The following is a 14,079-nucleotide window of genomic DNA, read 5'->3' on the forward strand; positions in this document are numbered from 1 at the left end:
TTTCACAGCATCATCTTTCAGAGTTTGAAATAGCTCAACTGGAATTCCATCACCTCCACTAGCTTTGTTCGTAGTAGTGCTTTCTAATTTAGCTTTCTACCAGTTTGATAAACTGAGGCTCAGAGAGTTTGCCTAACTTGCTCAAATTTGTAAATTAGTAGATCCATGGATTTTAATCTGTGTCTGCCTATCACTGAGGTCAGTGCTGTTTTTGAAATTACAGAGCTGATACAAACATATAATTTCATTTGAACTTCAAATGGCCCTATGATCTAGACAAAGGTAAGATCATTTACCCTTGTTTTACATATGAAGAAGATGAATTTCAGAGAACCGATGCGATTATGAGAAACAATGATAGACAGAATCAAGGCCCCGGGTTCAGGGCACTCATTCATTCATTCATTCATTTTACAAACAATTCCCTGAATCCAATTCCTCTACCCAATATTGGGAAGACAAAGGTGAGTAAGAAAAATCACAGAGATGTTCATAGTCTGGTGAGAAGAAAAGACAATAAAAATGTGACTGTGATAAAAAAAAAATTAGTAAGGAAATGGAACCTTAAGGATAAGGATATAAAAGATAGAGCTCTAAGAGAGGAGGGTGGAAGATGAAGAAAAGAAGGTATTTCAGGCAGAAGAAACAGCACAGGCCAGGAAAACATGAAAGATCATGTTTACTTGGAAACGTGTCTGTGATGTACAGTGCCAAGGAACGAGGCTGGAAGAACAGGCAGCCAGAGATTGTGGAAGGTCTGCATGCCATGCAAAAGGGTCTGAACTTTATCCTCTACAGTGGAGAGCCAGCAGAGGATTTAATTAGGGAAGTAGCAGGATCAAATTTGCATTTTACAAAGGTTATTCTAGTCTAGGTTGTGAAGAATGGAACACTGCAGTGAGACTTAAACAGGGGAACCAGTTAGCGGACTATCAGTCAAGAATGCTTTGGGCCACAAGTAAAAGAATCCCCTCTGGCTTAACTCAAGGTTTATTTTTTTCCATACTGAGACATTTAGGGGTAGGTAGTTATTGGCACTGGTCAGGGCTGGGGTCACTAAGATTCTCTTTGCCTTTCCCTCAGTGATTGCAAAGTGGTAACAGTCATGGTGTCAGCAGCCAAAGGCAGAAGAAGAGAAAGAAAGAGGAGCAGCAGCTATACCTGTCCTTTTTAATCAGGAATAAAGATTTTCCCGGACACTCTCCAACAGTCTCCATCTTAGGTCCATGAGACAAACCTCCTCTAGCTGAATGTATCCCTTCTTCATCCTCTCTATGAGAGGTTAACCTGGGAGAAGGGGGTGGTGGGTATGAATATCCTGATGGTCAATCCACATGGTCCCCAATGCAAGAGTTTAAATAAGTCAGTGAAGATGGAGAGGAGAGAATCAATTCTACAAATGTTCCCAAATCAAACTAGCCATTTAGTGACCACATATAAAGAATGAGGAAGAAGAAAAGAGTTCAAGATGACTCCCCCGTTGCTGGCCCGGGCCAGTAGGTGGGTTTCAAGGAGGTGCTATAGAAATAGGACCAGGAGAAGCTGGAGGTTTGGTTTTGCACAATACTGAGTTTGAGATTGCTGTGGGAATTCTAAGTTGACATTATCTTTCAGGTAGGTGGACTGTGGATCTGCTACTCAGAAGGGAAACATAATAATGAGGGTGATCATGAGCATGGGCAAGGTTGTCAGAGGAGGATATGTAGAGTAGGAAAACCAGGAGTCATGGATGGGTCTCCTGGGCATGCCAACAGCTGGAGAGAGAGAAAGAAAGAGAGGTTCAGGAAGAAAGATACACTTCCGATCTCTATGTGATTGCCGTTGTGTCTAGTATCCATTACATTAAAAAATTAACTACAACCCAGACAACTACAACCAACAGCAACAATAAAATTTGAAAACCTTCATTAACACCACATCCTCGACTGCAAGATTGTCCAACAGCAAGTCCTGCAATGATAAAAACATATCTGCTTTGGTCAACAGTAACCACAAGACACATGTGGCTATATAGCACTTCAACTGTGGTTAGTGTGAGTGAGGAACTGAATTTTTTATTTTACTTGATTTTAATTACAATGCTTAAAAACAGCCACATGTGGCTATCATATTGTAGAGCACATCTCTAGAGCTCTGTCCATCTCTCTTTTTCTGGAAATGCTCCTCGAAACAATGATAGCCCATCCTTTCTCACCTCACACCCCTCTTCCATCCTTTTCAAACAAGCATCAGTCTCCCCTATGCTCCCAAGACTGCATTGCCAAGGTCACCATTATACCCATTTGGCAGATCCACAGGTCCTCTTTGTTCTCATTTTATTTTACCTTTCAGCAATATTTGGCACAACTGATACTGACAATTTTCTTTTGTTTTTGTTTTTTGTCTGTGCCACACATCCCGTAATATCTTGGCTCTCCACCAGGAATCAAACCCGTGCTCCCTGCAGCAGAAGCATGGAGTCCTAACCTCTGGACCACAGGGAATTCCTGAAGCTTCCTTCTTTGTGAAAGACTTTCATTTCTGGCCTTCTGGTTTCTATCTCCTTCCCCTCAGTCGCCTTGGCCCGCTCATCCTCTTGGGCTCCAGATATATCTACATATTCAAAGGAGAAATCCTTTAAATATGTCAATTTTGTCTCAGCTCTGGGATTCTGCCTTGGCCATTCTTCTGCTAGAATTCTCTTCCCCTCATCTTTACTTAGCGTTCTCAGCCTTCAAGTCTCAGACGAAATTTTAAATCTTCAGAGAGGCCTTTACTGAATGTTCAATCTAAAGATGATGCTCAATCTTTACTGATCCCACACTTATTTCTCTGCATAGTACTCAGTGCAGTCAACATTGTTTATTATTTGTTTAATATTTTTAACATTAACATTGTTTCTTGTTTGTTTGCTTATTTTATTTACTTTCTCTTTCCCTCAACAAAAATATAAACCCTGTGAAAGCAAGGACTTTCCTATATTGTAGAAGAATTCTTGAGTAAGCACTCAACAAATATTTATTTAATGAATATATGAAAGAATTTCTCTGAAACACAGTAAAGAAACAGAGAAGGAGAAAGGTTGAAAGGGAGAGAGAGAGAAAGACTGAAAGCAGAAACAAAGAGCTTCTAAAAGGAGACACAGTCAACAGTATCAAATACCCCTGATACATCAAATACCACAATGACAAAAACACTTTCACTGGACCTGGAAATTAAGTTACCAACAGTTTCAGCAAAGGCAATTTCAGTGGCGAGTTGGGTGTGGAATCTGACTTTAGAGGATTGTCAGGTAAACCGGAGTGAGGACAGTATAGATTTAAACTTAGCTGTAAAAAGAAAATGAAAGCTGTAAACGGAAAATGTAAAAGGCAAATGACAGAGAGTCATCAGGGTTGAGGAGGACTTTTTAATTGTTTCCTTTAAGATGAAATAGATTTGAGCACGATCATATGCTAGGAGGAAAGAGTTAGCAGAGGAAAAAATTAAATATACAGGAAAGGTCATCATTATAGGACAAGGTTTTTAAAGGAAAAGGGGGACAGAATCTGGTGAACAGGAATGAATTCTTGGGCAAGAGGGTCAGCACCTTCTCCGGATCAAGAGAGAAGAAGGAAAAGATGAAGAGATGGAAAACAAACAAAAACTGTGAGTTGAGAAGGAGAAATGGAGGGAGTTCCCTCAATAAATTGCATTTTCCCTTTTAATTCAGAAGTGGTGTCAGTGTTGAAAGCAGAGGAGGAAGGGGCAGGGTAAGAAGCTTAATAAAAGAGGGGAAGGTGTTTACAAAGCAGCCCTGGTGGCAGGGATGGTAAAGGAGCCCATTTGGAACAGGACAGAAAAGAAGGTGTAGGAATACCACAGGCCCAAACCAGGTCAGAAACTACCCAGGAAAGAGTAACTGTGCAGTGAAAGAAAGGTGGCATTATATCAACGCAGGTTTGAGGAGGTGCAGGCTTGTCTCCAAACATGGTCCTCTGACAGAGGCCCCCTCACTCACCGTTATACATCTACCACATAAAAACATCCCCACCAGAAAACAGTGGTATTGAAAAAACAATTACCCCAATTTTCCACACAATTAAGCTAAATCCACAGCTCTTACAGCCACCCTTGCTCATCCTCAGAACCTGTGAGAACCACACCAGCATGCTGATGGTACCTGAAGAAGCTGTAGGTGCCTGGAGGCTACTGAAAAGGGACTTTAAGTTTACTCTGGAAGCACTGAGGGTTGGTATTATACTTAGGAAGGAAGAAAAAGCGTGTTCTGAAGATGGTCTGGGGTAAGCAGAACACTGACACAGCTTCCCAGTGTCATCACAGCCCCTAGACTTAAGGGAGCTGGGAGGGGAGGTTGGGGAGGCATATTCCAATTAGGGCAGGAGACCGAGGAGCGGCCTGTGAAATGCTGAGCATACGTCAGAGTTCTGCGTCTAGCAGACAACGTGGGGCGTGGAGGAACTCCGGTGTAGGAGACTCCTTGTGGGCTGGGCTGACATCCTTCCTTGGTGGCAGCAGGATTATGCTGGTCTGGGGTCTGTAGAGCAGAACTCAGGCTGGGAGTAAGTTGTTCCCTTTGAAGTTTTCACTTCTCAGTCTTGGGAGCTGGGAGTGTCAGGGTGGAGAGGAGGTGACTAATTAAATAACCCTCACCCTTGCTGTGACAGGCCTTCAAGGCTTGGAGCAATCTAAGCTCATCTGGTACCAGTTACTCTAGTCAAGGCAGCAACTTGTTGAAGGATGGATGGATGATCTGTGTGAAATAACATCCAGCTTAAGTCCAATCCTAAGAAAGACAGACAGAGAGAGAGTCTGTTCCCATACAAACCTTTCTAAAACTTGTCCTTGGAAGAGTTTTGGCTAGAATCGGTATTTAACAAACATTTAAAGAACATGATGTGTTGTAATTCAGGCTTCAAGTTGGGGACAAAGGAGCCATGGATTCTGCCCTCAGAAAGCCTTCCAATGTAGGAGATGTAAGCAGACAAGTTAGAGGGGGGTCCCTGGAGAAAGAGAACTAGGGATGCCTTTCATAAACCTACGAGAACCCATTTTGGCCTAAGTCATTTTGTCTTTTAAGTCTGACCACAGTGCTAGGCATTGAACTGGTCTCAATAATTAACAATCTTAAAGGGGAGAATGCAGAAACAAAAAAGGAGAAATCAAGAAACAAGAGTGCAACCTTGGGGCAGGGTCCTGATTCGTCAAGGGATATACATAATAATATATCTCTGAGTTCTTCATGCACTAAGGCCCCCTTCCAGGTGGAGAATGGAAAGATGATGTTGACCCTCGACTTCAATCAACCAGACTTGGACTCTGTCAACCTTGGCCCCAATTGTATGCTGAATTCTCCTCTGCTCCAGCCCCGTCATGGGTATGCAATATATACCCTTAGCTCAAAACTTCCTCAGTTTTGTTGTTTTGGGAGATACTCCTTCAGGAAAGATCCCCAATGTTCTCCTTATTTGCTGCAAGTAAAAAAATCCCTTCTTTCCACCAGTTTTTGGCTTGGATGTGTCTAACTGGCTCAAAGAGCTTCGCTGGTGGATCAGACGAGTAAAGAATCTGCCTGCAATGCAGGAGACCCAGGCTCAATCCCTGGGTCAGGACAATCCCCTGGAAAATGAAATGGCAACCCACTCCAGTATTCTCGTCTGGAAAATCCCATGGACAGAGGAGCCTGGCGGGCTACAGTCCACAGGGTCTCAAAGAGTCAGATACAACTGAGCAACTAACATTTAACACTGGCTCCAATTCCACCAAGAAGGGAACCCGGTTTTCAGGTAACAGAGACACTGCACAGAGATGAAGAGTGCCCAGAAAGGGGAGGGCAGGGGGCACAGTGCAGACAAGCGCATCGCTGTTGCAGGGTAAGGAGCAGAGCACTGGCGGGGCTCATCAGAGGATGCTGACGGAACGCAGAGAATGCTGAGCTCCATTTGAAGACCATGCTGTGACAAGCTAGGGGAAAAGGACTCTCTAACAGGTTTGAATTTAGAAGGGAGGAAGGAAACGGTGTAAGAACTCCTTGTCCTGAAGAGAAACTGTGAGTCCAGTTAGCTACCTGAACCCCGGTCATGCCCAGGCAGAAAGTCCTGCGCAAGTGCGTCCCGTCAGCCTGACCCAGGGCTTTCTATGGCCTGGAGCTGGGCCACTCTCCTCCTCCTGTTTCACCACATTCACAGCCGCAGACTGAAGCCAGAGGCTCTGGAAGGCCTCCCACCTCTGGAAGGGTCCAGGCAGGAAGGTAACCATGAGCCAATGTTCAGCTCAGGAGACAAAAGGCCCTTTGATGGGACCCTGGCCCTGTGGCAGACTTTTTCCTCTCGGCAAATAAACTTGGACTCCATGCAGGGAAAGCAGGAGCGGGAAGCACTGGTTAGTGAGGGACCCCTTGTCCTTGAAGATGGGTGTGACTGTAGCATGGGGTGCAGTTTGAACCCTGGCCTGGCTATCAAGTTTCCACTGATACCCTTGATAAGGTCCTTGTCACACCCAGGAATTTTGTACCTGCTCTGGCAGAGATGGGGCTGGTGCCAGGCAACCATGTGGCGGGAGAACAGGACATGAAACAATACAGGGGGTCCCAAAGCACAGTGCCTAGTGTAGGGGCTACCCTCAGCTTAGAGACCCTGAGCCTGCGTTTCTAGAGGCCTCTCTCCTACTATGAAGTGCTAGTTCCCTGGTCAACCTCAGTTACAGCAGCTTTCCAAGGCAAAATGTAGGAAAGAATACTAAGCGGTTATGTGGATCTACAGGGAAAGCTACTGAACAGGGAAAGTTGGCTTGAGAAGTGAGGCCCAATGTGTTGGGGGAGGTGAGGAGCCAACCGTCCAAGGGGCTGGTAGGGGGGGATACGGTAATGAGGGAAGCAGAGAAGGGGCTCCTGGGCCAGCCCCTGGGGGTGGTGCCTACTAGACCTGCCCCTTTAGTCTAGAATCACCCTCCCTGACATGCTTCTTAATCCTTCCCCAAGTTTCAGAATCATCCTCCCCTCCACTTGTAAGTTCCTCATCCCCTTGGGAAGTTTTTCTTGGGATAAATAGAAGACCCTTTTCTGAACTGTGTCAATTTATTATAAGAAGCGCATTATGAAGAAGACCACTTGCACCCTTTTACCCTGGGGAAGGAAAGTGGAATGTTTTACAGGGTTTCAGCAGAAGGGGCCAGCTGAAGATCAGCTAGTTTCAGGAATAGTTGGTCAAGAATAGTTTTCAAAGGAAGGAGAAACTGTGCTTCCAGATTAGCACCTAGGTTTAGGTCATTTGGATTTCATCAAGAGAAGGGAAGAGGAGGGACTTCCCTGATGGTCCAGTGGTTAAGAATCTCCCTGCCAGTGCTGGAGACTCAGGAGACTCAGGTTCAATCCCTCGGTCAGGAAGAGCCCCTGGAGGAGGAAATGGTAACCCACTCCAGTATTCTTGTCTAGAGAATCCCATGGACAGAGGAGTCTGGCAGGCTAGATTGCTTGGGTATCCAGACTTGTGATTAGAGGGTTGGAACTGACAGGGTAACAGGTAGGAAGGCCAGAGATGCCCAAGCAGTAGGAGGAAATAAACTGCAAATGGCAGACTTTTCTTTTTTACCCCTTCTCTGTTGATGAAACCGGTTCCGCCTAAGATTAACCTTTTTTTCTTTTCTCAATCCTTGGGCTGATAATGGCTCAACAAATCAGTATTCTTGTCAACTGTTTAAGGGGGCGGTGTAGGGGGATGACACACCTTGTGCCATCCTATCTAAAAAATGCAAATTGTGGGAGAGGGGCCCGTGAAACACCCTCAGCCTAGAGGTATCTCTTATCTGAGTACCAGCTCACTAACAAACATAACAAATTGGAAGTGGTCATCAGGAGATGGCAAGAGCAAACGTCAACATTCTAGGAATCAGCAAACTAAAATGGACTGGAATGGGTGAATTTAACTCAGATGACCATTATATCTACTACTGTGGGCAGGAATCCCTTAGAAGAAATGGAGTAGCCATCAAGGCCAACAAAAGAGTCCGAAATGCAGTACGTGGATGCAATCTCAAAAATGACAGAATGAACTCTGTTCGTTTCCAAGGCAAACCATTCAATATCACGGTAATCCAAGCCTATGCCCCAACCAGTAATGCTGAAGAAGCTGAAGTTGAATGGTTCTATGAAGACATACAAGACCTTTTAGAACTAACACCCAAAAGGATGTGCTTTTCATTATAGGGGACTGGAATGCAAAAGTAGGCAGTCAAGAAACACCTGGAGTAACAGGCAAATTTGGCCTTGGAGTACAGAATGAAGCACGGCAAAGGCTAATAGAGTTCAGCCAAAAGAACGCACTGGTCATAGCAAACACCCTCTTCCAACAACACAAGAGAAGACTCTACACATGGACATCACCAGATGGTCAACACTGAAGTCAGATTGATTATATTCTTTGCAGCCAAAGATGGAGAAGCTCTATACAGTCAGCAAAAACAAGACCAGGAACTGACTGTGGCTCAGATCATGAACTCCTTATTGCCAAATTCAGACTTAAATTGAAGAAAGTAGGGAAAACCACTAGACCGTTCAGGTATGACCTAAATCAAATCCCTTATGACTATACAGTGGAAGTGAGAAATAGATGTAAGAGACTAGGTCTGATAGACAGAGAGCCTGATGAGCTATGGACAGAGGTTCGTGACATTGTACAGGAGACGGGGATTAAGACCATCCCCATAGAAAAGAAATACAAAAAAGCAAAATGGCTGTCTGAGGAGACCTTACAAATAGCTGTGAAAAGAAGACAAGTGAAAAGCAAAGGAGAAAAGGAAAGATATTCCCATTTGAATGCAGAGTTCCAAAGAATAGCCAGGAGAGATAAGAAAGCCTTCCTCAGTGATCAATGCAAAGAAATAGAGGAAAACAACAGAATTGGAAAGACTAGAGATCTCTTCAAGAAAATCACAGATACCAAGGGAACACTTCATTCAAAGATGGTTTCGATAAAAGACAGAAATGGTATGGACCTAACAGAAGCAGAAAATATTAAGAAGAGGTGGCAAGAAGACACAGAAGAACTGTACAAAAAAGATCTTCATGACCCAGATAATCACGACAGTGTGATCACTCACCTAGAGCCAGACTGGCTCTAGTATGGAATGTGAAGTCAAGTGGGCCTTAGAAATCATCACTACAAACAAAGCTAGTGGATGTGATGGAATTCCAGTTAAGCTATTTCAAACTCTGAAAGATGATGCTGTGAAAGTGCTACACTCAATATGCCAGCAAATTTGGAAAACTCAGCAGTGGCCACAGGACTGGAAAAGATCAGTTTTCATTCCAATCCCTAAGAAAGGCAATGCCCAAGAATGATAAAAAACCACCGCACAATTGCACTCATCTCACATGCTGGTAAAGTAATGCTCAAAATTCTCCAAGACAGGCTTCAGCAGTACATGAACCGTGAACTTCCAGATGTTCAAGCTGGTTTTAGAAAAGGCAGAGGAACCAGAAATCAAGTTGCCAACATCTGCTGGATCATCGAAAAAGCAAGAGAGTTCCATAAAAACATCTATTTCTGCTTTATTGACTATGCCAAAGCCTTCAACTGTGTGGATCACAATAAACTGTGGAAAATTCTGAAAGAGATGGGAATACCAGACCTGAGAAACCTGCATGCAGGCCAGGAAGCAACAGTTAGAACTGGACATGGAACAACAGACTGGTTCCAAATAGGAAAAGGAGTACATCAAGGCTGTATATTGTCACCCTGCTTATTTAACTTATATGCAGAGTACATCATGAGAAATGCTGGGCTGGAAGAAGCACAAGCTGGAATCAAGATTTCCTCAGATATGCAGATGACACCACCCTTATGCCAGAAAGTGAAGAGGAACTAAAAAGCCTCTTGATGAAAGTGAAAGAGGAGAGTGAAAAAGTTGGCTTAAAGCTCAACATTCAGAAAACTAAGATCCTGGCATCTGGTCCCATCACCTCATGGGAAATAGATCGGGAAACAGTGGAAACAGTGTCAGACTTTATTTTTGGGGGCTCCAAAATCACTGCAGATGGTGATTGCAGACATGAAATTAAAAGATGCTTACTCCTTGGAAGGAAAGTTATGACCAACCTGGATAGCATATTAAAAAGCAGAGACATTACTTTGCCAACAAAGGTCTGTCTGGTCAAGGCTATGGTTTTTCCAATGGTCATGTATGGATGTGAGAGTTGGACTATAAAGAAAGCTGAGCGCCAAAGAATTGATGCTTTTGAACTGTAGTGTTGGAGAAGACTTTTGAGAGTCCCTTGGACTGCAAGGAGATCAGTCCTTGGTGTTCATTGGAAGGTCTGATGCTGAAGCTGAAACTCCGGTACTTTGGCCACCTCACACGAAGAGTTGACTCATTGGAAAAGACCCTGATGCTGGGAGGTATTGGGGGCAGGAGGAGAAGGGGATGACAGAGGATGAGATGGCTGGATGGCACCACTGACTCGATGGACATGGGTTTGAGTAAATTCCGGGAGTTGGTGACGGACAGGGAGGCCTGGCGTGCTGCGATTCATCGCAAAGAGTCAGACACGACTGAGCGACTGAACTGAACTGGACTGAACAAACATAAAATGCCTTACTAAAAACTAGCAAGCGGGCACTCTTTCTGCCCCCTTCTGATGTCTATGTCAGCAGCTTTCCCTGTCTCTATTATACTTTAATAAAACTTTTCTACGCAAAAAGCTCCAAGTAGTCAAGCCTCGTCTCTGACCCCGGATCAAAATCCTCTCCTCTAGAGGTCATGAATCCCGGTGTAACACATGGTTTGCACCAATCTTTCAGAACTTCCAGTCTCACCCACCACCTTCCCACCCCCAGCCTCTGGAGAGGGAAGAGGAACTGGAGATTGAGTTTAAACACCAATGGGAAATGAATTAATCAAGCAGGGCTATGCAATGAAATATCCATAAAAGCCCCAAAAAGGATGGGGTTTGGAGAGCTTCCACATTGGTGAACTCATGGGAATTAGTGAAGAGTGTTGGCTTAGAGGGGACATGGAAGCTTGTGCCCTTTCCTCGCGCGTTACTGCGTGCATCTCTTCCATCTGGCTGTTCCTGCATTATATCCTTTTATAACCAGGAATCTAGTAAGTAAAATGTTTCTCTGATTTTTGTGAGCTGGTCTAGTAAATTAATCAGAACCCAAGAAAGTGATTGCTGGAACCTCAAGTAAGGAGTCGTAGGAAGCTCCAAATTTATAGCCAGTGGGTGGGAAAAACCTGGACTTGTGACTGGCATCTGAAGTGGCATGGCAGTCTTACAGGACTGAGCCTTTAACTTCTGAAATCTGATGCTATCTCCAGATTGCTGTTGTTGTTCAGTCACTAAGTTGTGTCTGATTCTTCGCAACTTCATGAACTGCAGCACACCAGGCTTCTCTATACTACACTATCTCCTGGAGTTTGCTCAAATTCATGTTCAATGAGTCAGTGATGCTATCTAACTATCTCATCCTCTACCACCCCCTTCTCTATTTGCCTTCAACCTTTCCCATCATCAGGGTCTTTTCCAATGAGTCAGCTCTTTGCATCAGGTGGCCAAAATATGAGTTTCAGCTGGAGGTAGACAGTTTCAAACTTGAATTGATCACAGGTAACTCAGCTGGTGTCCAAGATTGCTTGTTGTTGTATGGACTCCTGCCCCCAAGTTACTGAACTCAGGTTTGACTGCTCACTACTCAAAAGCGCATACTTTCGAGAAACAAGTACTGGTAGAAATGAAAAGTTTGCTGGTAGGAATGGAAAGAGGCTGGCAACTGTGGAGAAGGTGGACTTGTGTCCAAACCCAACTGAAGATTCTGCTCAACCATGAATGTTTTTAAAAGGAGAATCATTTGGGGAAGGTGTCAGATTCTTCATTATCTTCCACTGTGTGAAGACTGTCTTAAGATTAGTTGGTGGTGAGGTAACAGAGTGGCATTCCAGGAATCTTGTGCTCAGCCTGACCAGCCTCCACCTGAATGGGAGCCTTAGTGCCTACAGAAGAACTCAAAGATATTGTTTCAAACATTCCTTGAGGCGGAACCAGGAACCTTCCCCATTGCTGCACTATTGCTTCTTCATAGCTCTTCCTTTTTTTTCTGCAATTCCTTCCTTCCCTCTTCCAAGAGGGAAACACAAGAGAAGGCTGTACATGTGGATATCACCAGATGGTCAATACCAAAATCAGATTGATTATATTCTTTGCAGCCAAAGATGGAGAAGCTCTATACAGTCAGCAAAACAAGACAGGGAGCTGACTGTGGCTCAGATCATGAACTCCTTATTGCCAAATTCAGACTTAAATTGAAGAAAGTAGGGAAAACCACTAGACCATTCAGGTATGACCTAAATCAAATCCATTATGACTATACAGTGGAAGTAAGAAATAGATTTAAGGGAGTAGATCTGATAGACAGAGAGCCTGATGAACTATGAACGGAGGTTCCTGACATTTTATAGGAGGCATTGATCAAGACCTTCCCCAAGAAAAAGAAATGCAAAAAGGCAAAATGGTTGTCTGAGAAGGCCTTACAAAGAGCTGAGAAAAGAAGAGCAGTGAAAGTCAAAGGAGAAAAGGAAAGATATTCCCATTTGAATGCAGAGTTCCAAAGAACAGCAAGGAGAGATAAGAAAGCCTTCCTCAGTGATCAATGCAAAGAAATAGAGGAAAACAACTGAATGGGAAAGACTAGAGATCTCTTCAAGAAAATCAGAGATACCAAGGGAACATTTCATGCAAAGATGGGCACAATAAAGGACAGAAATGGTATGGACCTAACAGAAGCAGAAGATACTAAGAAGAGGTGACAAAAATACACAGAAGAACTATACAAAAAAGATCTTCATGACCCAGATAATCACAATGGTGTGATCACTCACCTAGAGCCATACATCCTGGAATTCGAAGTCAAGTGGGCCTTAGGAAGCATCTCTACACACAAAGCTAGTGAAGGTGATAAAATTACAGTAGAGCTATTTCAAATCCTAAAAGATGATGCTGTGAAAGTGCTGTACTCAATATGCCAGCAAATTTGGAAATCTCAGCAGTGGCCACAGGACTGGAAAAGTCAGTTTTCATTCCAATCCCAAAGAAAGGCAATGCCCAAGAATGCTCAAACTATTGCAGAATTGCACTCATCTCACATGCTAGCAAAATAATGCTCAAAATTCTCCAAGCCAGCTTCAACAGGACATGAACTGTGAGCTTCCAGATATTCAAACTGGTTTTAGAAAAGGCAGAGGAACCAGAGATCAAATTGCCAACATCCGTTGGATCATCAAAAAAAACAAGAGAGTTCCAGAAAAATATCTTCTTTTGCTTTATTGACTATGCCAAAGCCTTTGACCATGTGGATCACAATAAACTGTGGAAAATTCTTAAAGATGTGGGAATGGGGGGGGAGCTAACATGGTGGAGGAATAGGACAGGGAGACCACTTTCTCCCCTACAAATTCATTAAAAGAACATTTGAACGCTGAGCAAACTCCACAAAACAACTTCTGATCGCTAGCAGAGGACATCGGGCACCCAGAAAAGCAGCCCATCATCTTCAAAAGGAGGTAGGACAAAATATAAAAGATAAAAAGAGAGACAAAAGAGCTAGGGATGGAGACCTGTCCCAGAAAGGGAGTCGTAATAGAGGAAGTTTCCAAACACCAGGAAACCCTCTCACGGGCGGGTCTGGGGGAAGTTTTCGAATCTCGGAGGGCAACATAACCAGGAGGAAAAATAAATAAAACCCACAGATTACATGCCTAAAAGCAACTCCCAGCAGAAAAGTACCCCAGATGCTCGCATCTGCCACCAGCAAGTGGGGGCGGAATGGAGAGGAGCGGGCTGCATTGCTTAGGGTAAGGGCCGGGCCTGAGTGCCCTGAGGGCAATCAGAGGGAGCTAACGTGAGATAGCAACTTAAACTGTGGGATAACAAGAGAGAGAGAGAAAATTATCCTGCAAACCGAACACACTGCTGACCTGTTCGCAGAACAAAGGAAGGACTGAGCAATTCCAGAGAAGAACTAGTCGGCTACAGACCAGCCCATCCCCCGCTGGAGGCAGGAGGCAGGAGGGAGGGGAAAGGGCAAACTCGGCCCCAGAGACGGCATC

General features: G+C 44.1%; 1 long non-coding RNA gene across 1 annotated transcript; it reads left to right on the top strand.

The window, feature by feature from the left end:
* Positions 1–2,589: 2,589 nt before the first annotated feature.
* On the top strand, positions 2,590–9,360 carry LOC139037544 (uncharacterized). Its single transcript, XR_011490426.1, has 2 exons — positions 2,590–5,356; positions 5,483–9,360. It is a non-coding gene; the product is annotated as an uncharacterized lncRNA (long non-coding RNA).
* Positions 9,361–14,079: the final 4,719 nt, after the last annotated feature.

Source organism: Odocoileus virginianus, chromosome 11 (assembly GCF_023699985.2).
Source record: "Odocoileus virginianus isolate 20LAN1187 ecotype Illinois chromosome 11, Ovbor_1.2, whole genome shotgun sequence".
In the NCBI taxonomy this organism is placed as follows: Eukaryota; Metazoa; Chordata; class Mammalia; order Artiodactyla; family Cervidae; genus Odocoileus; species Odocoileus virginianus.